At 37.4% G+C, this 26,971-nt stretch overlaps 1 long non-coding RNA gene across 1 annotated transcript; it reads right to left on the minus strand.

Annotated features, from left to right (window-relative positions):
- Nucleotides 1-16,374: 16,374 nt before the first annotated feature.
- On the minus strand, nt 16,375-22,617 carry LOC134476510 (uncharacterized). The gene is made up of 2 exons (XR_010048226.1): nt 17,980-22,617; nt 16,375-17,853 (listed from the first exon to the last, which is right to left on the minus strand). It is a non-coding gene; the product is annotated as an uncharacterized LOC134476510 (long non-coding RNA).
- Nucleotides 22,618-26,971: the final 4,354 nt, after the last annotated feature.

Raw genomic sequence — 26,971 nt, forward strand, 5'->3', positions numbered from 1 at the left:
CGAAGTGGAAAGACTGCACTTGCTACATTTCCCCCAGATTTTGTTTCATTTGAAATATTGTGTACAAGAAAAAGTCATGTTTGAAATGTTGCTTATCTACTATGGCCTTGGAATGCTTTGACAGCTACGAGACTTTTCTAAGTAACAGAACCATGTATACATTCACGAGTCCCTCCTTAATGGTTTTATTGTATCAGCTACCAACGTTTTAGTTTCCTTTTCTTTATGACTATTTCTTACATTATGCACTCTTTTTCCTGGGAGTAACCAAGTCTTTCAAGTGGTCACTGCTGACCAGAAGCGACCCTGGCTCACCTCTGCCTCATGACTGACCCCTTCCTGGTTCACAATGCAATTTATTTCATTGGAAAGGAAAAAAAGCCAAAAGTAACTCATGGATATTTTTGCTCCAATTTCTCATTTTCTTCAATTCCATGATGTGTAATTCTCAAGAATATTATGTTCCTCGGGCTGATCCGTATTCTCTTTCAATAAAACCACAGGATATAGCTGTTGGGCACAGAAACTAAATGTCAGGAATTCAGGGCTCTGCTACTTGGCAAGAAACTCTGACTGCACGCTTTTTATGTATTTTTTTCACCTTCGCTCCTTTATTGTGCAGTTTCCACCAAAAGTTAGACAATAATACCCAGGGCATTTACACACCACAGTTAATGATTGTAATAGTATAAAGTAAGAGGATAAATACTTATTAACACAGAAAAGTACAATGTAACCCTACATTGAATAGAAAAATTATTTCAGCAATTAATAAAAACATGGATACATTTGACAGAATTACGTGGGGGAGGAAAATGGCTTGCCTGCCTCCTGGAGACAAATTAACTGGGTGTGTGTGTGTGTTTCATCCTTTCAAGACTCCAAGTCTAATTGTTATAAACTGCTTCGCCTTGCCTCCTGCACAAGTCGGAGGGGACACCCCTCAGTGCTCTCTTACCTTTTGGTAGCTAATTTGAGTTCCTCTTCCCCAGATGCATCACTCTATCTGCAGGAGAGGAGGCCCATAATGTCTTCCTGGAAAATTCTATATTCTGTTCCCTGGGGATAATTGTTGATTGAGTAATGAATAGCCAGAGAAACACCCATTTGTACAGTGAGTAAGGAGGATATCTGGCTACAGATCACACAAGAAAAAAAGGGGACTTTGGTAAATAGTCCAGATTATCTAAATGTATTTTTCATCATTAATGTTTTCACTTTGTCTTTTGCTACTGTACCATCATATTAATTTACTAGCCTAATGTAATTAATTTAAACTTTAATAACTATATGTGTATATTTTAATGAGTTTTCCATGAGCACCTTTTTTCTTTTTTTGCTACTCTTGCCACTGACAAAGAATTTTGCTTAATATGTGGAATATTCCATGAACTATTCCCTCAAGAAGCCACTCATTATATATATGGAATCAATCAATCAAACCTCAAATGAGTAAAATAATTGTAGTTAAATGCATTAGGAAGTAATTTAATAAGATTAGCAAATGAACAGTAGGGCTAGGATCTGAAGCTTTCTGATTAGAAATGTCATGAAAGCAAAGAAATTCTCTTGAGACAATTAACTTATGAAAGAATTTAATTTTATGTCCTTGCCATTTGAGATGAGTCACTTAGCCAGTCTGGCCTCAGCTAAATTATGCTGTCTAAAGGAACAGGGCTGGGCATGGTGGCTACAACTCTTGAATTACTTGATTTGTGATTATTATCATCAAAGGAAAAAAGACTTCAGAAAATTAGGACATAGATAGATACATCATTGCAGAGGGCTTGGTAATACAGCCCTGACTTCAGAAAAGTCAGTTCATAGTAGAAATATGTGGGATTGCACTGCCTAGAATCTAAACATTTCTCAAGAAAGGAGAGAAGACACTAAATTTTTTCAAGCAATCACAGAAAAGAAAAAGACAGTTAAGAAGCACAGAGAAAATTGGAGAGCAAGAAGTTTATTGTGGGTAGAAGAGATTATAGTGCCTATTACTAATGAGAGGTTTGGCAACGGAAACCTCCCCTGTCCTGTGAAGAACTGGTCCTCCTGAACAAAATTCAGGAGGGTGCAGGTCCTGGCGGGGGAGCTTCAGAGGCACTCTTGACCAGCCTCTGTAAGCTGCGGACATAAGTTGCTGATTAGACATGTCATACAACAATGGCCAAGTCTGAGATCCCCAAGCTTAATGGTCTGCTAATAACTTCCCCAAAACTCTGTGGCCTGCTCAGCAGCTGGGGTGGCCCTGGAGGGATACTCTGGTAATTGTGCTCTTTGCACTGAGTGGGCAGCTTGCTATCTAAAGTCGTCACTCTCCTTTATGCTCTGCTGTCTCCTCATATGTTACTTGAGTGGTCTAAACACCATATGCCCTATCTTCAAAATACAGACTACAAACCCCATAAGAGTAAACAAAATAGGAAACATCTAACAGACAGAATATTGCTAACAAAAGAACAATATGAATAACACAGACGTAGAAAATTATACCAAGAAAGATAAAGTGAAAAGCCTGTGGAAAACACAAAGGACTTTTAACAATGTTAAAAGAAAGAACAATGTTAACAAGAAAGAACAAAACAAAAAGCTTAGAATTTATGGAATGATGTAACAGATAATGGATTGCAAATTAACTAGTTTCTGTTTTATTATTATTATTATTTAGCAAGTTAAAAGATCAAATGGATAAGAATAGAAATAGCATCAGGTAGATGTGATAAAAACCAAAAACACATGAAAAAATGCTATGAAACCAACCAACAGCTCTGAATCAGTTCTGTTCCCTGGATCCGGGTTGTTGCAGTGGACGAAGGAATTTCCCAAATGCAATGTTTAGAAGATAGTATTTGATGAATAAAGAATATTTTTGAAGATAAGAAATACTAGAGAATAAAAAAGAAATCAAGTTAACAGCTTTCATGCAAAGAAAGAGAGAAAGGAAGGAGGGAAGGAAGAGAGAAAGAGAGAAAAAAAGAAAATGAAAAAGGAGTGAGAACTCTATGTGTTAGCACCATCAGCAGGGGTAGAATGAGAGGTTCATATGGAATTATAAACTTGTAGTAAGCACCTTTGAAGAGAGATAAAATTAATTCTAATAATATAGAATTAATTCAAAACAATTTACACAGTGCAAATAAATGTTTTTCATTCCTTTTTAAATACATTTACAATTTGATTTATATCTTTTAAAATAAATCATCTCAATTCAGATATTAAATTTTTATTCATTATATTTAATCACCAATTATATATAAAATTACTAACTATAGGGCCAGGGCACAAGGCTCAGCAGCACAAGAACCTACCTGGCAAGTAGAAAGTCATGAGTTTGATCCCTGGTATGAAAAAACAAAATTACCAACTATATATAGAATTTATAATGCAAAAAAGGTTTCACATACCAAAGTTGTTTCAAACATGCTTAAAAGTTTTCCACCAAATGAAGCAAGTAGTGAAAAAATCACATGCCCTTAAAAGTCACTTCTATGTTGACAATGGAAAAAAAAATTCCAATTTTTAATGGAATTGATGTAACTTTGACGCAAAGTAGATCAAGTTCAAAGTTACATCTGCAAAAATTATAGTAACTCATATCAACTCAGTATTACTAACATATGATATGTTATAAAAATTTTAAAATAACTTAGTATTGACAGAGTTTTTCAAGTCTTTCTTGTGAATTTTCAAATTTTGATTTAGTTGATCTTTAAAACTGTTACAAAAGCATTCTTTGGGCAATATTCTGCAAAATCTATTGCCTAGTATAAAATATGATGCTGATCATTTCAGTCAATGAGAAAACTGAGAAGGAAATTAGAAAATAGAAGAAAACATGTATGACAGGAATAGATTATGGGAAATTTCAGAGATAGTAGTGATTGAGAGTGGGCTCACCTTCATGAGCATTAACTGTATTTTGAAGTCTTGCATTTAATGAATAGTTGTTCTTTTATGGCATGGTTTTCCCTGAATATGTTCACATTCGTTTTCTGCTTGGTACTGCACTTAGTTAAAATCCCTCTCTGATTCAATATATATGGTGTGAAGGTTAATCTTGATTATCAACTTGATTGGATTGAGGAACACCTAGAAAATCAGTAAAGCATACTTCTGGGCGTGTCTGGGAAGGCGTTTCCAGAGAAGATTGGCATGCAGGACAGCCAACTGATGGAAGACCTGCTTAGCACGTGAACAATGGTGACAAGGTGCAGTCTGAATGGGAGAAAATCCACTAGTGCAGGTGCCCTGCGTTTGCCTGTATTTCTGCCTCTCAACCACCGTAAGGTGAGCGTCTCTGCTCCAAGTCTTCTCTGCCATTGTGTTCTTTCCTCAAGCAGGCCTGGAAGCATCTATCCAGCTGAATGAGGACTGGAACTTCCACAGCTGTGAATCAAAGTAAATAATTCCTCTTTTGAACTGATTTTCTCAGGTCTTTTGTTATATAGCAATGAACAGCTGACTGACACACAGAGATTGAGCATTCCCTATTAGGTTCCCTTCTTCTGGGCCGTGCTTCTCTGTCTTACTGGGCATGCAGAAATGCATTCCATGTGAACTTGTACAGATCACGAATGTTAGCAGTGGAGTAGCAATACTGTTGCCTAAGTGTCTGCTTAGCCTACCAAGTACATAATGATCTTTTGAACCAGCCAGGGACTTTTCTGTCTTTTTTGGGGCAAATACAGCTTTTATTTCTTGAAACTCCTGGAATTGCATCAGCTGAAGGAATACCAAGTAGACAAATGACACGTTTTAAACTGAAGTTCATGTTGTTGCTTTTTTTGTGATACTCACCTGAATTTGCTGACAGATGCATTGGGCTGCGTGGAAAAATCAAGCTTTATTTACCATATCTTTATATTTGGTTTTGGAAGCCTTGATTTCACCTAGTTTCACACCTCTCTTTGTGGGTTGGGAAGTCATTTGAAATCTGTTTTATTCTGCAAAGTCCACCAAATCTCCAACTAACTGTTTATAAACTATTTCCAGCTAGTAATATGTAAATGAGTAGATACATTCTAGAATTGTAGGATTCAGCACAGACATGAATTGCATATATCTGATTTCTAAAACAGTGGGAACCACTTTGACAGTGTCATGCATTAGTTAAACAGAAACATGGACTAGAATGTCTATTTTAGATTTCATAGTAAAAATAAGTCTAACTTCATCAATAGTCAAATGAATAAGCAAGAATTGTTCATATTTAAAGAGATGAAAAATGCTGAAAGAATCTCTATACCTGCAAACATCTGTTTAACCAGGTCGCTAAGCTGAGAACTCATTTTATTCTCTAATGAGGGGTATTTTTTGAGAGCAGGTCCAATACTATGCTTGAGGGTACAGATGTACTACATGACTGAATAGCTAGCATGTAGTTTACATAACACTGCACTAATCCTGTCCTCAACTTCCTATTCCTCTTATATGGCTCAGTTATTTTGGTTCCCAAAAGTAATTTGGTTTTCAGGATTTCAGCATTCAAAATTTTAACATTTAGGATTTTAATCTTTAGAATTATGATTGTCAAGATTATGATCTTTAAGGATTTTATACTTTAGGAATTTTGGTCTTTGAGGATTTCAACATTCCTGGTTATGGTACGCAAGGCAGTATTTTTTGGAGTTATGATTGATGTCTTTTGAATAGGCAGAAACTTGCTTATTAATATTCTGCCTTTGATCCTTTTGCTGGCTCTTTGTATTGGTGCTGAAAGGTAAGAAAAGGATGAAGAATACTGAGCTTAATTCTCACCCTTCTCTCCCTGGACAAGCTACAAACATTCATTATTCATGAATAGCAAGGTTTTCTGGATTGTGTTAGTTAAGAGCATTTTTCTTCCTTGTTATTTCCCCTTTAATGTAAGTAAAATAATTTCCCAATGCTGTCTCTCTAGAAAAGCAAGTAATCAAAATTTCCCATGGAGATCCTTACTTGATGTTTCCACCAGTGGTCCTCTACTACAGTGAGGCCCAGCCTTCCAGATCTTTAGGAACATCTACCCTCCGTTTGATCAGCTTCTGTTCCCTGAGCACAGATGGAGTAGTGTTCCATTTGAAATTTCATGTCAAATGTCTCTCTGCTCCAACATGACTTATAAAACTGGGATGAAGAGGAACAAGAAGACTCAAGCTTTCCAGGGGCTCAGACCTAGGGCTCCCTTAGCTAAATGGATCTCTCTCTTTTCCCCATTGTTGACTATAAACAAAGGGAGGAATAACATTTGAAAAAGGATGTAGAAAATCAAGGCAATGGCCCAAGAAGCAGAGCTTAGGACAAAAATTGTCTCGGGGAGAGAGAGAAGAGCTCCTTTTCCATTATCAGAAGTACTCTGTACTGAGAATGGACACTGAACTGGAGATCCTGTGGAACCTCAGGTCACATCCATGGCCTTGTCAGGGCAGGGAAGCAGGGCTGGCTTATGAGAGAAAATGTGAAGCCCTGAGTTTCCCCCAGTACCTCTCCAAACTATTTATTTTCCAACTCCATCCTCACACTATATATATATATCCCAGATATTAGCAGGATCCATCTTTTACCCTTCGAGATCTTGGCTTTGAATTAACTCTGTAACTATGAAAGTGTGAAGTTTAGGATTTTTGCTTATTTCCAGGAATTTCTACTCTTGAAACCTTCCCCCTTCTCTGCCGTCTTTGCCACAAAATCTGCTTCAGTCTTGCACCATCTCAGACACAGACTTAGTCTCCCATCCTTCCCCTAAACAGGCCACGCTCATTTAAAAAGGAAAGAAGCATTAGCAAGCGAAGTAGCTACTATTTCCTGTGGAATAATGGATGACAGAGGGAGACAGGAAGCAGAACCCATGCCGCCACAATGATCAAAACGTTTCTCTATGCATTTGTTTTTCAATCAAAGCCCCTTTTGTTCTGCTCTGCTTTTTAGGTCCTCAGCTCTGCTCCTTCCACCCCAGCAATGCTCTCAGGACCCCACAGCACCATCACCACCACACTCTCCTCTCACTTTCTTAAACAGAGCACACCAGGTTGTCCAGCTCCCCACTCATGGAGATCAAGAAGAATCTTGATTTTGACTGAGTGAGTCCCAACTTTTTAAGAAAACAGTTGGAGCCACATAGAACAATGTTTTGCATGTGTTTAGAATTATTGTTAAGGATTTTCAGAATTTTTCAATCTACTTGATAACAGTCAGTGACATACTTTTAATGCTTACTAAAAATAGTTGAAGGCAACATGATCAGAACATGCATACTACTTCCAGTTTAATTCTTAAGATTAATTCTTCAGATTAAATCTTAAGATGTTTTTAAACTGGAAAATTCTAGTGCTACATCATTTCCTTTGATTTCCTCCATTTCTCCAATAATGCTAATGAGTCACTTGGTCTACAACTACCAAATTTGCCCTATAAATTCAAAGAGGTTTCACAGAGTTCATAGTTACTCTTTAGGTGCAGGTTTTAACGTGAAGTTTGGGACAATGCATATATTCAGATGACAGGAGGCTTACACTTTAAGCTTACTTTCCCTAATCTATTCTTTTCTACTTTCTCCCATCAATGGAAGTTACATTTCTGTTCAGAAAAGCCCGTTTGCATATCTTATGATGCCTGACATTAGCAGTATGGGGACAGGAAGTTGGTGGGTAGCTAAATTTAATCAGAGATTAATTCTTTTTTGGTGGTAATGCACCCCAGAAGAACAGATCACCATGTAACTGCATTTCAGAAGTTTAAAACAAAGATTGACGTGTGTGCATAGAAAGCACGATTGGGACAAGTGATAACAATTGGAGAATTTGCGTAACGAGTATTGGGATAACTTTTATTCATTTGTGCATATTTTTCTCCATTTCAAATTGTTTTCTGATAAAAATTTCTAAGAAATGGCCCAGAGCTCAGTCCTGCTGAGATTGACTTCCTTGGTAGTGACCACACTTTGATAACCACAGGATTTCGGTGTCATCCTCACCCTGAGCTCTCCAAACTAGGAAATTCCAACTTTCCAACTGTTCTAGTAGGTTCTACTTTGGGCAAAAACTGGGATCTTTTTATTCCAAATGTATTTCTAGCATTGTTTTTTAAAAGGACTTAAAATTATTGGAAGAAAGTCAAAGTAAAAAGAAATGGAATCAAAATGAATGTTACACATAAAAAGCATCACATTTGCACCATGGTTCCAGACTCCTGCATCATGTAGCAGCTCTGTAGCTTGAGAGATGTGACTCTATCACTTTCTCCTTCAGTGTTTTTATATGAAAAGTAGAATAAAAATCCCTGTTCACATGACAAATGGTGTTTTTATTGTAACTAAGTATTTATGATTAATAATACATATAGACTCAGTAGGAGTTTTACTGGACTTGAATTTTTTTTTTCAAAAGTTTATAATATTTCTGGGTGAGTCTAACCCAGGATTGAACCCAGAAATCCATGAGACACAAAACAAGCCTGTAGATTAATTCTTCTTCTTCACTCTTCATATTTTATGTGTCAGTAGTGTGTACCCTGGACTGGGGCTATAGTTAGGCACTAGGGTACTCGCCTAGCATATACAAGGATCTCAGTTCCATCCTGGAAGAAAAACATACATAGAGCTGATTCGAGGACCAACTATAAGACTGATCCCACCACCTTTCAGTCTTTTCTGGGTGATTTTTTTATCCCAGACTTTTCTTGTTTTCCTTTGATTTCTCTATGCCCCACCTTCTATTGCTAGGTCAGCACATTTACCTTAAGTTCTATTTTTGTTCAAAGTTTTTCTATATTAACATTAGTCTCCCCACACTGGTCTCACCTGTATCAGTTGGACTCATGCTACATCTCCCTGGTGTCCCTTACGCTTTACTTCCTCCTGGAAAATCAACTTATAGTTACCATGTTCCACTAATGGGATAATTTGTTGTCAGCCTCCTTCAGAAAAGGACCAAATACTCAAATTCAGGAGACCATTACTCTATACGTTGTCTGTGTGAATGTGGAGAGAACTCTTCCACAGAAGGAGGGACTCGCATTTGGCACTTCTAGCCTGATGACTGGATGAAATTCTTTACTGAGGCAATAGAAATTCTTAATTTGAGAGCTTAAGACAAGGAAACATAAGGCTCTATCAAATAGCTCAATACCAAATTTTACTGAGATTTTTTTCCTTTAAAAAGGAAAAAATACAAAGGTTTTGACACTTGGCATATGTAGTTACAAATACATATCAAAATACAGACATGGTTTTAGAGGATTTTCTTTTTAAAGCCATCTTATTTTTTGTCTCAAATCCAATTTTTTCCAGGTGTTACTTTTAAGAAATCATATGCAGACAGCATGTTAGGGCTTTCATGTAACACAATCTTTTTTCCATAATTGAGAACCAAGAAAATCTTCCCAAATTATAACATAACTGGAAAAGAGTATGATAATTAATATTTCTATTGTCCGCTTCCATTCCATTAAAGAGAAAGTAATCAACTTTATTCTCAAGAGATCAGATAAAGACTTTTAAGAATGGAACACAGAAATCACAAAAATTCACATCACACCTTGAAAAGGAGCTAAGGGGGGCTGGGGATTTAGCTCAGCGGCATAAGCACCTGCCTTGCAAGCAGGCAGTCGTGAGTTCGGTCCCCGGTACCGATAAAAAACGAAAAAGACAAAAAAAAAAAGAAAAGGAGCTAAGGAAAAAATTAGTTTAACTCTATTTTATAGAAGACACTGAGGCCCCTTGAAGGTTTGCCTAGGACTCCTCATCTGGTCGTTGTTGATTTTCTGGATTAGGACACTGACCTCATTTACAGCTCTGTTCATCTCACCCGTTTCCTGTCCCTTTTCTTTCCCAAGGCCTCTCCAGGACTCGAAGCAGGCTATTTCAGAATAAGATCTTGAAGTAATGCTTACTTCCATACTGTCTTTCTTCCATAATTTTATCTTTTTAAATATAATTGAAAAACAGCATTCTTGTTCACCAACATACAATCTATTCACATTTGCACCCTGTTTTAGTTTGCTTTTGTTTCATTACTGGGACAAAATACCAGACACCCAAAATGAATGAAGGAAAAGTTTATTTAGCTCACTGTTTGTGGAGGTTTCAATCTATAATCAGTTGGCTCCAAGGCAAAGTGGTGTGGTACAGGGGCAACACTTTAAGGCAGCAGCCAGCAAAAGAAGCCAGAACAAAAAGGAAGAGAACAAGCATCTTTTTCTCCCTTATATTGTATGCAGGTCACCTAACCACCCATCTTCAGGCAGATGTAGCACTCACAAAATCTCCATGCACTCCTCATGCTCAGAATGAGGATATTTACAAAGTAAGGATCCTGGCTCCCTGTTGCCTCTTAGGTAAACTTCTAAACTTCTCAAGTTGATACAATGTATCAACCATGTTTGAACCACTATTGGATGAAAGGTGGTTTGAACCACTATACAGGTGCTTGACATACAAAGGAGAATCGAACTAGGATCCTGCCAGAAAGAAGTCAGTCTTCTCTGGAGTTATTTCTCCAAATGATATACACTTGTACTGGTTTACGTTATAATAATTCTTCTTGCTTTACAAATTGAGGTGGACATGATCTAGCTAAAACAAGCTAGCTACAACAAGATGCTTACCACTACTTTTATCTGTCCATCTAGCCACCAGCCTTTGCATCCTTCTGCCCTTACATCTAGCTAACTCATCAGCTGAACATACATTCTGTCACCTAGGTTGCAAACTTACCCGGTTTATTATTTGGCTGGGAATAGACATGTTTGATTAAATCACTCTTTCTTATAATGAATGGCCTTTTGTCCAGAAGGTAAATAGTTTTGAGTTCTATAAAACAAGAATCTACCAAGTAGTGGTTTTATTCTTGTCCCTTGAGGGCTAATCATTTTGCAAAGATGTTTCCTCTATCATTTTTAAGGCTATAAAAATGACATTTAAAAATAGTTTCATATAATCAAATCTCAAAATACCAGAAAAGAACTAGTAAACCTCTGGAAACTTGAGTCTTCATGTTCTGAATGGTTGGTCTCTTAATTAACAGCTTAGAGATCCCACCTGCTGTCAATATAATTGTGCCATCTCTCACGTAATTTTATATGACCTCAATAAGTCCCAGATTTTTCCTTTGTGGAGATTTGTACTACTTCTCGCCTCCCTTTTCTCATAAAGTGTTTCAATGCTACGTTTTAACTCAAGGAGAACTGAAAAGGAGTGCTGTTGTCTTTGTTAAAATACAAAAGCATTACTGACAGGTAGGGATGCTGGAATAAAGGGAGTAGTCTCGTTAAAATTTTGAGGTGTGCCTGCACACACCCTAGAATGATTAAATTGTTCTGGTTATAAATCATACTTTAAAGCTTTGGTACTTTAAAGCTAGCTTCCATTGACTGATAAAATGGAAAATTAGGGCAGGCCAGCTCCTGGGCTTCTGTGAACTACTCTTTAAGAACTGTGATGGGAAACATTCAATACAAGTGACAGAAGACAAAAGTTAGATTCGAAAAGTGCCTGGAGGGTTTATGGTTCACAGTAATTATGGAATCTGTTTCTGCTTTCATAAAAAGACAATAAAGTATGCCCACTTTAAATGTGGCTGCTGATGTGGTAATAAATATTGATTCAAAACAAAGCTCAGTATATTTCTCCCTATAGCCTGAATCATGCAGTACAGCCTGCTAACTCTTTGTTATTCAGCTTTTAATAAGGAGAAATGTCTCTACTTTGCTTTTAGAACTGACAACAACAGGAAGTTCTACATCCATTTAGGAATAACACATTACCATTATGATGAATTTTGGAGAAGACAAGATTTTGTATAATGCTAAATTGCCAAAACGGTTAAATAATCTGTCCCTCTGAAATAAGCTGTCATATCATCAGAGCCAAAAAATTAGCTTATTTGCATTCTTTCTGTTTCATATAGGCAACAAGATATAACAACTTTTTTCTCACTTTTTTTCATGAAATAATATTTGATCTTTTATTTTCAATAATTAAACGTATTCCCAATCTTTGTTCTCTTGTCTAAAACACACTTATTATGAAACTCTGAAGGAATAAAGCAACTTCTTTGTGACTAACTTTGATTTTCATTATATGTTACAAATGTGGAAAGTGATATCAAATAACAGTATCCCCCAACCTGACGCTAAAACACCTGGGCTTTCATTGGATTCATGCCTCATATTAGTGTGAGACGCTGGGAAATTTATTTACTGTCTTTGTACTTCTGTGTTTTCATTTATAAAATGAGAATATTGACCTAGAAGACCTGGGCAGTCGCTACAGGTACAATTGTTGAGTTAAAATAGGACTTCCAAGCCCTATCTACGGCCCCAAGATCATGGATGAGTTTGAGTTAATCATATCTTCGATTTTTTTGATATTTATATTTTTTTCTGCATGACTTACCGGAGAAAATCAAAGTGGAATGGAATGTACTTCAGCTAATGCAGCTATGTTTTTGTTTGCTCCTAACACTTAATGCAGTACAAGATAGGGATTTTTTTGAGTTAGTTCTAGAGACTCCCGGCCCTGTTTTTCCAATTGTCCTGAGTTATGCCAGGTTAGTTTTCGATGACAAAGTTTTCTTGTTTTTGCTTTTGTCTTCTCATCTTTCCTCTAGATTTGAAGTCTCTTAATTAGCTAGTATTCCAGAAGCTATTTCTATATGTGGCTCTCAGTCATGAGACAGGTGTCTGCGGAGGACGGTAAATGTCCGTACTCTCAGGCTGCGATCCTGGAGAATCTGGTTGACGTCGCTTGGAGTAACACCTTGATTTTGCAGCTTAAAATTCCCTTCAGAAGTTCTTTTGAACAGCCAAGTTTCATAACAGCCAAGTCTAGTGTAGACGTTACAAGCAGGTTGTCTGCAACATTATTATAGATGGTCACATCTAAGTCTAAATATTTCCAAGTATCCGTGCCATTGTTGGAAATTCGCTCCAGAAAGAGCACTCATTCCATTTTTATCATTTTCTATATGCACTTAATGTAGATCCTTAGAGAGACAGAGATAGGGAGAGAGAGAGAGAGAGGGAGGGAGGATGGGACCTGGGTATGCTTAGAGGTTTCCCAGATGATTCACCAGAGTTGATAACCAGTCCTTCAGGATAAGCCCTTAGGCTTCCTGCTTCCCAGTGCTTGCTCGATATCTCTAAAATCCTATGGAAGAGCTGGAATCATGAATTCCAGCAGTGCTTCCATTGCTGTCTGCACTGTCCTTCACCAAGCTGTACGTGCCCTTTCCTGTTCTGTCCTTTGAGACTACCACTCTTCATAACAGGTTTTGACTGTGTTTTATAACGGAATCATTTTCACTTACTACATTTTTTTTTTTTTTTTTTTTTTTGAGGCAGGGCTTCACTGTGTAGCTCAGGCCAACCTTGAACTCACTCTGCAGTCCAGCATGGCCTCAAACTCATGGTGATCCTTCTGCCTCAGCCTCGCAAGTGCTGGGATTTCTGGCATGCACCACCATACATGGTGAACTGTATGAACACTTGAAAAATTACTCATACTTTTTAGTTTTATAAACCCTGAAGGAAGTTAAACTTCAGTGTGGTTTTATTCTGTCTAAAATCATATTTAATGATAGCCTCTTACTGAGACTTCTAGACAGTAAGCTTCGTGAAGACAAGGACCTCTTTACTCAATATTCTCTCCCTAGTTCCTAGTACCTGGACTGACACACAGAGGTTTTGAATAAATTATTGCCAAATGGACAATTTAATGAAAGAATAAAGCCTTTAGTAAGTGTATAAAACCATACCTGTATCTTATTTTGCTCATGGAAAGTGAGCATACTTTAAAAATATCAAAGCACATCCTCTCCTGAGGTGGTACTCACGTGCTTATGTGCATACTGTCCATGCATGCATGGTTCCTGTATATGCGCACACATGCCATGTGTGTATGCTTGAGTTTATGATTACTGTCAGCATCTGTATGAGGATCCCAAAGTTGCTGAGTACTCAGAAGGATCCCTCAGCATCTCTTGGCTCCGCACAGCTGCGAGTTCTGCTCCCCATAGCAATAGTCCTGGGAAATACGGTATTAATACTGAGCGAACAGATGGTGTAGGGTGTGTTACTTAAGACAGTTTTGCCAGGAGGTAAATTTATGCTTTATAAATGTACTTCAAAACTATGCTATTTGATTTAATCACTTAATGCAAAGACAGCTGCATACTATATTTGCCTTAACTGCAGTTATATGGGTTATCTGCCAATCTGTTAATTACAGTATTTTGAAAGACTGCAGGAAAAAAACAGTAATTATACAGATTGGGGTGGGGGGAGGAACATTTTTGAAGCCTAAATTCAGACATTCATTCCTAGCTAGCATAAACTTATTGAAGATTTAGAAAACCTGTTAAGAAAGTGGGGGTAGCTGCGATGGCTTTCTTTCTCGGGAGGCTTCTGTGGGTTCCCACTCTGCCTCACTCACAGGGCAGCTACCTGCAGAGGGGAGCTGAACGCTGTTCCCACCCGCAGTGCTCCAGCCTCCCCTGGAAGATCGGCGGCCACTGCTCAATTCCTTAAAATTAAAAGAAAGAGCTAAATGTTCAAACATGTTTCTGCCCTTGACCTTCTCATATTTCCTATGTACTTGCTTGTTCCCTAAGCCCACTATAGATAAGATTTCTCTGCTAAATAGTTGCAGTAATTATTAAACAGATTTAATTAATACTCTATCAGCGAAGGGGAATACTTTAAGGTTAGTCTGACAGCTTCCTTTTCTTGCCAAAGACTAAATGCCACGTACTTGTAGGAAAAGTCTTGCCCATTTCCCCTGCCCTCCGGGAATTCATGTTCAATGAATTTCACTGTCATTTTGAGAGTAAGATTTCCTGTCTGTGGGATAAAAGAGTTGAACAGGTCCCAACTATTAATCAAAGAACTCTAGAAAGATGATCTAGTCAAAGCCTTTCATTTAACAGGTGAAGAAATGAAGCACCTGGATTCTTAAATGATTTGTCTCCCCAAATTAAGAAAAAGTGGAAACTTTAACCAAGGAGCTTCTTCTATCCAGCTTGTGCTTTTTTTCACATGCTGCCTAGGAAGTGTCACAAGACAAAAGTGAAACAGAAGGAGCAAAGAGCTTACGTCTTGATGCTGATCCAATATACAACTGGCGGAAGCTGTCAGTAATAATACTAATTATCTCCTTGACTACATAGGGGCTTTGACATCCCACAGTATCAGTACCATCCACATTGGGACAGTGGCCCTTGGGTTGAACATCACAACCTGAAGGGTCATAAGCTGCCTACTATGTGCAAGGCATTGTATTACATATGTTCCAAACATCATCTCAATTAAAACCTCTAGCAATGTATGAGGCAGAATCATGATTTCATACATTTATGGAGAGGGCAACTTGTTTCCAGAGACTGAATATTTTGCTTAAAATTACACAGTTAATTTCAAATACAGTACCACACTCAGACTGAAGATGTTGGCTTGCCAGGAAAATACATTTTTGACATTCTTTTTCCAAAATGGACTAAAACACTTGTGGCTCAGTACTCTGAGGTGATCTTTTGCATCGCAATTCATCTGAAGCATATCTCACCTGAAGCATATCTCACCTTTATTGCAGGCTTCACACAATGTTCAACATGTCTCAGTTGACGAACTGTTTGTTATGTGCATAGGCCAGGTCCTGGGAACAATTCCCACCTCCTTCACAGGAATCAGCTGTTCCCGTGCTCTGGTGATTCTGACACACAGGTTCCCATCTGCCCAAACTAACATACGTGTGAGCCAAGAAGAGAGGGTAATGCTGAGGTCAGCAAGTTGAAGAGGAGTTAGAGGAAGAGGTTTAGCTTTTGATCCTTCTCAAGTCATACTCAGGTGACTGTCATCCTGCATCCGCGGAGGGGTTGGGAAGCACATCGTCAGTGGTCCCTAGCATTTCCATCTCCTTGGCAATGTGAGGTGTAATTTAAAAATATGGTGAATGTTAGAAAACTTTTTTGGGAAATGTTTACAATAAAAGACATTGCTACAAATCCCCCTCCGAATACGCCCACTCACTTTGAAGATTCATCCTATCATTCTTGCCACTTTCTGAAAGCAGCTCTGGAAGTCCTCTTTCACATATTTGGCTGTCTCAGTTCCCTGAATTGATTCAAATCATTGACTTTTCATGGTCATTTTGACTTTAGGGAGAGTCAGAAGTTTGACGCTGCCAGAGCTGGTGAATAAGGTAGGTGGGGACACACAGTAATGTTTTTATGCACTTGCCTTTTTGTCACACTCTGGGCAATATTCACTGTATTTTTTTCTCACCTCTTAAAGATGCCCACAGATAAGGATTTCTAAAACTGCTTCAGAAATTTCCAAGAAGAATGGAGTAAAAATGTTCAAACTGAGGCAGAGTAGTTCGAGAGGGATTAATGACAATATAGGTTTTATTCTAATTTTTTAATTTGAGTATGCACCATATATATACATATATATATACACACAGAAAGAAAAACAGAACAAAGCCAAGCAATACAATGCAGTGAAATTGGTACAGAACTTCACAGCAGGGTACTGGGTTAACAGTAATCGGTACCATAGTATATTTTGTTATCTTCACAATAGTGGTCCATTCAGTCAGGTATAGCAAAATCAAACCAAAAGCAGAACATTATAAAACCTATCAAAACAATGTTGAGTAGAGCAAAACAATCAGAACAAAGCAAAACAGTGAAAACAATATTTGCCTTCAAAGAGATGCTAGAAGGAAATCCCCCATATTTGCTACCCTGTATACAATCATCCTCCCAAGAGATGCTCAGACCTCTGGCTCCGGGTTGCTAATGGGCAGGGCAATGGGATGTTTGATTCTCTGCCCACGCATTCGTAGGCTCACGGGAGACAATGACTGGTTCTCCTCCTGGCTTGCCCACCGCTCTCTCGAGCAACCGCTGCTTACCAGGAAGGAGAGCAAGTTGTTGGAACTTAGGGCGCTGAACAAGGAAGCAACGCACCCCTCTTCCTGGTGAGCAGCTGTGGCTCGGGCGAGCGGTGGGCATATGTCTGCTTTGAAACTTTTTTATACAACAGCGTTTTATCTCAAAGCAGTCTTACTTTTGATCATAATTTTTATATATTACGTCATTATTTTTAATCAGTATTCTTTGGTTACTACAGGTTTTTTTTCTGTTCTTTTTTTGACATTATCTAACATTCCTAATTTTTAAAAATGCATTAGTTATTTGTGAGAGAAACAGGTTTATCCTCTACAATTTAAAGAAAATTCATGCGTTGGAAGCCAGTCTTCCAAGATAGGAGCAATTTTTTCTGGTTTATCCCGCAGTTCTTTCTTGCACAGGAGTGTGTGTGCACTCACGCCTGCGCACGCATGCTCCTTTGTGGTGTAAAACAGCTTTTAGGGTGGTCTATCATAGTCCAGTTACACATTTCTGATGTGCAAAAGACGGCTTTGCTCCTAGGAGTTATGTCTGGGGAATTCCAGCTGTTTAGCATTTCAAGCCCCACAAAGAAGACCTAACAGTCTCCTGGTGTCCTCATTTAACCAGTACTGCATTTGGCAAACCTTTCTTCCACACGGTGATTTACAACTAGAAAAAAGAAAGAAAAGAACTCTACGTCATCAAAGAAAAATCTTCATCTGCCTGTGATTATCCTTGTTTCTGCGGAGTAATTTATGAAACGGGAAGACAACCAACTTTACTCCATCATCCAACAGTAGAAAATGCTCTGCATATTTTGTTTCTCTTACTTCACCTCATTTACAAAAATTGACTAATTTTATTGTGTTGTTTTCTGTCACTGTGACAAAACACCTGAAGAAAACAATTCAAAGGAGGGAAAGTTTATTTTGACTTGCGTGTTCGGAGTTCAGTCCATGGTCACCTGGTTCCACTGCTTCTAGACCTGCGGTGAAGCAGAATCAGCATGGCAGCAGGGTGTGAAGGCACATCACAGCAGCCAGGAAGCAGAGGGAGAAAGGGGGGATTGGAGGCAAAGAAGCTGGGGCACGTTACCCTCCCCAGGTCTCACCTTTAAGTAGGTCTGGTCTCCTCTGTCCTCATCACCTCTCAATGATGTTAGCACCTTATAAATCCACCATTGGATTCATGTACCAGTGAAGTTAGAGTACGCATGATCCAGTCACCACTCAAAAGCCTTACATTTGATGTTCCCTTCGGGGGCACATTTTATATTCATACACGATAGTTATTTTTAAACGGCAAGAAGAAATATCTTATCCACTCAAATAAACTCAGCTAACTTTGATAAACATAGCAATGACAATGTGATAGAGAAATGTTAGTGTTCTTAACAAATAGAACCAGAAAAATTGGATAGCTATCTGGAAAAATATGGATCATGCAAAAAATTTATACTTTTCACAAAATGAATTCAAAATGGATCATAATCCTAAATGGAAAAGGCAAAATCATGAACCTTTTAGAAAATATCATATAACGTATTTTCAGCTATAACAAGAAATAAGAAAGTGCAAGAAAAAATGAATAAAATGGATTTTAAAAATAAAAATCTGTGCTTTGTGAAAGACACTACTAAAAGAATGGAAAAATAAGGCACAGACTGGTAGAAAATATTTGTATAATATAAATCTAATAAAATATACAAAGAGCATTTAAAATAAACAAGAAAAAAACAAAATAATTTCAAAAAGTATAAAAACTCTTAGTAATGAAGCGATAGATATGTCAAATATACAGACAAAAAAGAAACTCAACATCCATGTCCTTAGGGAAATTGCACTTAAAATAACAGTAACATATCAATACTTACCTATTAGAATCCCAAAGATCTAAAGCAGTGACACCACCAAGTGCTGATAGGGGTACAGGGGAACAGGAATATTCTATTTACAACAGGAAAGCAGAATGGCATCAGGACTTTGATAGAAAGTATGGCAATTTCTTACAAAATTGAACATACTCTTACATTTAATCTAGCACTCATACTTCAAGGTACTTATTCAATTGAAAAGACCTTGCACACAGAGCTTAGCAGTTTTATTAGTAACTGCCAAAAACTGAAAGCAATCAAAATATCCTTCAATGAGTGAACGGATAAACACCCCCCGTCCCAAACACAGGAGCCTTAAAATGCCTATTGCTAAATGACAGGAGCCAGTCTGGAAAGGCCTCATTAAAGATGATGTCAATCATATCACATTCTTGGAAAAGCAAACTACAAAAAGTAATTTCTGGAGTGATGCAACTATTATTTGTAATGCTATAATTGTAGTTAAGTGGTATTATGGATTTATTAAAGCTAATAGGAATATCTAACACATAAATGAACTCGCGTATGTGTGTTCCAAGAACTAAATCCAGGATCTTTATGATAAGTTGCAATCCCACTGATTTTTTGTTTGCTTTTTCTTTTTTGATAATCTTGCTAAGTCACTAAGTTGACTAGGCTGGACTTGAACTTGTGATCCTCCTGCCTCTGTTATACAGAGTTGCTTGCATTACAGGCATGCATCACCTTAATATAAATTATGGAATTCATTAAGTCAATATTAATTCATTAATTATAACAAATATAACACATAGTGGAAGATATTAGTAACAGTAGAAACTGCATACTTTGAGAAAGGCATACATGGAAATTCTCAAATAAAATAGAATTTAAGGAACATATTTATTTTGGGAAGCCAGAGATTATTCATGAAATTTTTTGGAAGCCCCTTTTTCAGATCATTTTTAAAGAACATGGTGAATTTTTTAAATACATCTTTGAAGTTTATGAAAAATACAAAAGTAATTGAGATGTAAATACTGTTGAATTTTATTTATAAATCTAGGAAATATAAGGAATATGATTTTGCCTTAAAAATGAATAAATAAAAATAAAAAAATAAAATCAAAGTGCTTATGGCAGAAACACTGTGAAAGATGGATTCTAAATAGGTTATGATAAATAGCAATATTATATACATATTACATAGTTTTACAAAGTAATTGTGTGGAACATTACCTTTGATTAGATGTTAGATACCGATTATAATAAAATCCATCATAAGTATTAACCTGTCTCCTTATCCACACAAATAAGAAGGGACACAGACGGAGGGAGTGGGAAAAAGGTAAAGGATTAAGAATGTTCCTTAACATAGGTGAACCCCATTATGGGTTGTGGAGGATTATGTCAGATTTCTTGTGAAGAATTGAGATCGTGGTATCTTTTTGGCACTGTCCCTCATTACCTGTTTATTTCTTCTGTCTTATTTCCCTAATTAGACAATACATTTCTTAGTAGATACTATGTCTTTCTTATCAGCATAAGAACACGACACTGTGTTGACCATCACATACACTGAAAAAATTTTTGATTTTGAAAATTATTTTTAAAAATCCACTTACATTTTATTTACCAATATGTATTCAAAAATCATACATAGTAATTTATAAATATGTTGGATTTATCGTTTCCTTAATGAATGTATTATCTTAAATTCATTTTGAGTCTATGTCTCAAAGTAAATCTTACTTCTTCCCTCTTGCTATCTCTTCCCAGAGGTAACAAATCTCACATTGACACTATCTATATTCACAGGACAGTTCAGATACATGCTCAAGGATATATGAAGATGCATTGCATAATATATATTCATGTGGAATTTTTAGGACTTCTGTATATTCTGAATGAAAAATTAGGTGTACTTTTGTGTTATAAGTTATTCATATTTTGACTTAGGTTTGAAGATATCCAGAATAAAACACATGGAAATCTCTCTATAAAACCATTGCCCTTCTGCAGCACACAACTTACACATAAACTCCTAGTGAACTTCTAGATGTAAGCTCTCTACTTTTGACCATCTTAAAGTAACTGATACTGAGCTTGTCTTCCAATTGTGGAAAGAAACAAGTTACTATAGGAGATAGACCAAATATTAACACTGTTAATTTCAGATAGCAGTCAGCAGAGAAAGCTTGATTATGATTCAAATAAAGGAAAGAATATTGGGTTGATTCCTACACTTACCCTAATGGCAACAGGATTGAATTTTTTTGTTTTTTCTGGACCACAGTGCACTGTAGCTAAAACCAAGCAGAGCATGAAGAACAAAAATCACAATTTAGGCAAGTTGACACAGCTAGGATTTTCAGGCAGGTTACAGAAGAGATGAAACCAACGGAGAAAATAGCTACAATGAAGAAAATAACTGCAGAAAACAATGAGTATTCTAAAACTTCAATGAGTACTCTAACTTCATAGAGTACTCATGATCCAGTCGCCTTTCAAAAGCCTTACCTTTGATCTGGCTGTTGGGGGGTTATTTTATATTCACATCATGGCAGTTATTTTTAAATGGCAAGAATAAATATCCCATCCATTCAAATAAACTCAGTTGAACTTTGAAAAATATAGCAATGACCATTTAATAGAGACATGTCAGTGTTCTTAACAAATAGAAGCAGAATGGAGAAAATAACTACAGAAATTTGAAGAGTTCATTTTAGTATATTTCTGATTATAAATTGCACAAGCTTAGGAGAAACTATGCAAGAAAAAGCAGCTGAGATCACACAAAATGAGTTTCCAGAGCTCACATGGGATCAGGAAACAAGGTTTCCTGGTTAAAATCCTTGTTGAAAACCAGGACATTCAACTTTGACCATTTAAAAATTACAGTTTCATATACAGTTAAATGTGCAATGGAGAAGATATTCTAGATCACTCAAAAATGCTTCAGAGCGTGATTCTAAAGATCAAGCTGATATACAACCTACTAACTACCTGCTAAAAACAGGTTTACCACTTAGAAGAAAAGAAAACTAAACACTTACTTAGATTTGAAAACTATTGACTTCAAATTTCTAGAAATGAAAAACACAATGTCGAGATGTCTAGAATACAATAAAAAATTACTAAACATGCAATGTAACAACAAGACAATATGACAATATTTCTTCCTGACTAGTCAGGAAGAAACAACAAATCAGACACAGGAAAAAGGCCAGAAACAAAATGTGGTAGAATTAAAAGAGATTTTAAATGAATTATTATATTTTTATGCATTGTCAAGGAAAATCTAAAATTTCAAGAACAAATGTGAGATTTAAAGTTCACATTTCTGGAACTAACAAGTATATGTAAAATTTTAAAATTTACTTGATATGAGAAATGACGCACTCCAGAAGACCACTAAAATTAAAGACATAGTAACAGCAACTGAACAGAGTAAAGCACAAGGAAAACCATGAAATGAGACTCAGAGAACTATGTTTAATGTTAAGTGATTTAATGTATTACTGGAGTCTCAGGAAAAGAAAAGTAATGACAAAAATATTTCACTAATAATGTCCATACCCTCTCCAATTTAGTGAAATTTATAGACTGTACCAGTGAGTGTAAACCTAAAAAATGGATCAACTCAAGCAATAATATACTTAGAGAAAAACGCAATTCTTAAAATCATTTGGAGGGAAAAATGGATATAGTGCACCTTAGGTTGTAAAGATGAGAATAATTTCAGACTACTTGCAAAAACCATATGTCTTTATCTCCTAAGGTTGCTATATTCAATTGCCACAGACTGGTTTTACTTAAACAACAGAAATGTATTTTCTCCTAGTTCTGGAGGTTAGAAATTTTCTAAGTTCCCTTTAACACCCATCCCAAAGATCTTTTGCCTGGGTTTTAACAATCATTTTATTATTAGAATTCTCCAGACAAACAGACCAATAGGATTTCATTCATATATATATATATATATATATAAGTATATATATATATATATATGTATATATATGTATTATATTATATATAAAAATGAATATATTGTATGATATGTATTCCTCATAGTCTTATACTATATAAACATATGCATACTGTTTGTTATAACACACTATCTGCGTACTGGAGACCCAAGAAAGCTAATGTAAATCAGCCCTGTCCAAAGGCCTGGGACAAGGGGGAGCTGACAAGGTAAATCCAAGTCCAAGGGATGAGAAGATGGGATGAGATATATTTGACATTTTGTTCTAATCAGGTCTTCAATAGATTGCTCAACCTCAGTGGGGAGAATAAGCCACTTAATCTACCAATTCAAATGTTAATCTCACTTTGAAATGCCAGCAAAGAGGCATCTGGAAACACTCCAGTTTCACTCTATGACACTTCATTCAGGTGATAACATCATACTGCTATATTTGAAATGATGAATGAAAATAAGAACTCTATTTTAATGTATAAGACATATAGTTTGGGGTGTGTCCACATCCTACTCAAGATGATATAGAAAATTAAACATTAAATTCATCTTCTTCCAGTATTTTTACATAGTCTTCTTTCTACATCTTGAAACTCTTCTTTTGCATCCTTTTATAAGGACATCAGACGTTAGATCTGAGCCCATACATCAGACCTGCTTTTACCTTGACTTCCTTTACAGGGCCTATTTCAACCACAATGGCGTTGTGCTATTCTGTGGATTAGGGCGCTAACATACTAATATTGAGAGGACACAATTCAGCCTACAGCATCACATCACAATGAAATGCCATCTTTGAAATGACAAAGAAAAAAATGAACACTTTTAATCTATATTTGTAAAACCCATGAAAATATCATTTAAAAATGAAGGGAAGATAAAAAGCATTATCATTACCACCACGACTGTAACACAGAAGTTCTTTGAGAACAAAGACAATAATACCAGATGGAAATTCAGATCCACAGGTTAAGAGATTTGCTTCTGGCCAAAATAAAACAATAGAACACACTTTTTTTCATGTGAAGCAATTGTTAAAAATAGACAAAGTCTGTAAACATGGATATGCAAGATGTTACACACACACACACACACACACACACACACACACACGCACACACATGCACACACGCGCGCGCGCGCACGCGCACACACACACACACACACACACACAGAACCTGAAAGCAAACAATAGACGAACCATGCAATTCTTTAGCTTACTGCTCTAAGTTTCCATCTGCAGTGAGGGAGGGGAAATCCAGACAAGTCATAGTGCATGCTGTATAGAGGAGATTAGAGAGACTGACCTGGGAAGAAACACCTCGACAGAGAACTCTGGAGTCTGCCCAGTTCTTCCCCATATTAACTAAGTACTGACCAATGTATGTGTGCAACTCAGCTTTTTAGAACTATAATGAAATAGCTGAGCCAAGTTCCCTGTGAGGAAAAGAGATTTGTTTTATTCAGAATTTTGGATTTTAAAGGTCCAGTATCAGATGGCTCATTGATTTGGCTTCTGGTGAGGGTCTAATGGTGACTAACATCACATCACGGAGGGAGCAGATGTAGCAAGCAGAACCGCATCTCAAGTAAGAAGCCACACAGAGCTGGCTGGCCAGACTCAGCTATTCTGTGAAGCAGTTCTAGTCTTTTATGAATGTCCTTGTGAGCAGTGATTTAAACAAGCACGGTGAGGGCCAGGGATATAGCACAGCAGCGCAGTACCTGCCTGGCAAGCATGAGACCTTGAGTTTGATTTCCAGTACCAAAAAATGAAATAATGAAATGAAATGAAATAAATAAAATTTTATAAAATAAAATAAAATAGTGAATGCTGCTGTCAGCTGATAGCCAACAGAAAGGCAGTCCCATAAAGTCACTAAAGTGTGTTCTCATTCACTTTATTCACCAGATCTGGCACTAGGTGGCTTCTGGCTCTTCTCCAAAGTCAAAATGACAACAGCAAGTAAATGTTTTGAATCAGTTCAGCATACTGGGGGGCTGTGACCCTGCAACCAGAGACACTCACACAGAGAATGTCCAGAGCTGCTGGAGAAGGTGGCAGGCATGATGGGTCACGTGTGTCTAACGAGAGGGTGTATTCTGAGGGGCACTAATGATACTCTGTTTTTCACTGTATTTTTAAAATTTAAACACACCATATTTTTATAGCATACCTCATGTAACAGCCGTCTTATGAGAACTACCAAGAAGTCACACAAGAACTACCTTAGTCTCACTTGAGGGCCTCCAGTGATTGAAGAAGCACCCTCTCAACCCTGCTGCCCCAAAACCCCATCAGTCCCCGAACTGGAAAAAAATGCTCTAAATGCATGGATCTCTGGGAGCAAGCCGAATTCAAACCATGATGGCATCAATGCGTGTGTAGGCAGCTTCCCCATCTCTGGACACAACACTAACACCCACACTCAAAGGAAGAGATGTTCTCCTTGGCTCATGGTTCCAGAGTGTTACAGTTTGTGCTTAGATGCCCGCACCAAAGCCTTACACAGCCACAGGTGGGGCTTCTCAGAGGTGACTGGATCCAGGTGTGTGATGCTTGGCTTAAGCCTGTGTAATTACTAAGTTTGCCCGTTGAGTGGTTTGGCATAATTGTGGGTGTGGACAGTCAGTGCTAGCACCCTAAGATCATGACAGACTATAAAGGACAGTGAGCAGGCTGCCGTCATCACTGACGGCTTGCTTCTTCGCTTCCTGCTTTGCTGCCTTCGGCTCTTCCTCCTCCGCGATGTCCTTCTTCCAGGACACCCCTCCTTGTAGCCAGGGACTATGAATTGAAACCTCTGCAAACCATGAGCTACAATGAACACTTTCTCCTTTAATTTTGGGTGTCTCAGTACCAAGCAAAGTAATTAAGACACAGGGGATTCTGGCCATGTTTTGCCTGATTCCAAGGCAGGCCACCATGGCAGAGAAGTGGTCCACCAGAGCTGTATAGCTATTTAGTCTGTGTTGACTGAGAAGCAAAGCAGAGGGTACTCCTAAGAGGAAGAGACCAAATATACAGCAGCAGCCAAAGTCATGCCCCACCCGGACACCCTCAGAGGTATGCTTTATTAATCCTTGGTGAGTCACTAAGACACCCATCTTAACCGTCACAGTATGCAACCCTACTTGAGGTTGTAGGAGTTACCTAAACCAGCTGAGGTAATTACATCGAGACTTACTAACTGTATGGGAAACTGTATGATTCATAATACATTGAGTAAAGTACACAGAAAGAATAATTCTAGAATGAGTACATACAGAAATAGTAGCCTGGCATGGTGGCTCACTTGGGAACCTGTAATCCCAACACTTGGGAGGCTGAGGTGGGGGCATGATTGTGAGTTCGAGACCAGCCTGGGCTACCAAGTGAGCTCTAGACCAGCCTGAACTGCATAGCGAGCGAGACCTTGTCTCAAAAAGACAAAATAATAGTATTAATAATAACAATAAGAATACAGCTCCTTAAAGGGTGAAATTCACCATGTTCAAAATCTAGTTAAGATGACCAGATATAAAGAGGCAGAAAAATATAAGCCATGATGAGGATATTAATTAATAAGTTTTAAAAAAATCTCAGAAATGGCGTGAAAAGAGTATAAAAACTCTAAAACTTCACTCACCTTAAATCAGTGGTCTAACTGGAGCCACTGAGAGAAAGGAAAAAATATAGGAATATAGGAAAAAACTGACAAAATCCTTGCCAGATATCATTACTATCACCTTAAAAATACATGAAGCTCTATCAGCACAAAAAACATGATAAAACTGCTCAGTACCAGTGGTAAACAGAAAGGTAGAACAATAAGAATTTTTTTTGTGCATAGGAACAAAGACAAGGATAACAAGAGACGTCTCACAATGAATTATAAAAGTAAAAGCAAGTGTCTGTAGACTATGGAAAGAAAGAGGAGGGAGGGAAGGAGAGAAGGAGAAGGAGAAAGACAAGGAGAAGGAAGAAGGAGAGAGGAAAAATAAAGGAAGGAAGAGGGAGGGAAGGAGAAAGAAAAAAGAAAGGAAAAAAAGAGAGAAAAAAGGGGGGGGGGAGGAAAGGAAGGAAGGGTCTCTGCCAAACTAGAATTCTGGATGTATTAAAAAAATAAAAGCCGGTCGTGAGTTCGATCCCCGGTACCGATAAAAATGAAAAAGACAATAAATAAATAAATAAATAAATAAATAGCAAAATAAACATTTTTTCAAAGCTTCACAAAACCTGGAAGCATTAATTATAACTAAAACTACATTATACAGGTGTTAAAGGAAATCTGTCAGACCTAAGGACAG

Source organism: Cavia porcellus, unplaced genomic scaffold (genome assembly GCF_034190915.1).
Source record: "Cavia porcellus strain 051 isolate PalLab524CR breed Dunkin Hartley unplaced genomic scaffold, mCavPor4.1 scaffold_1, whole genome shotgun sequence".
In the NCBI taxonomy this organism is placed as follows: domain Eukaryota; kingdom Metazoa; phylum Chordata; class Mammalia; order Rodentia; family Caviidae; genus Cavia; species Cavia porcellus.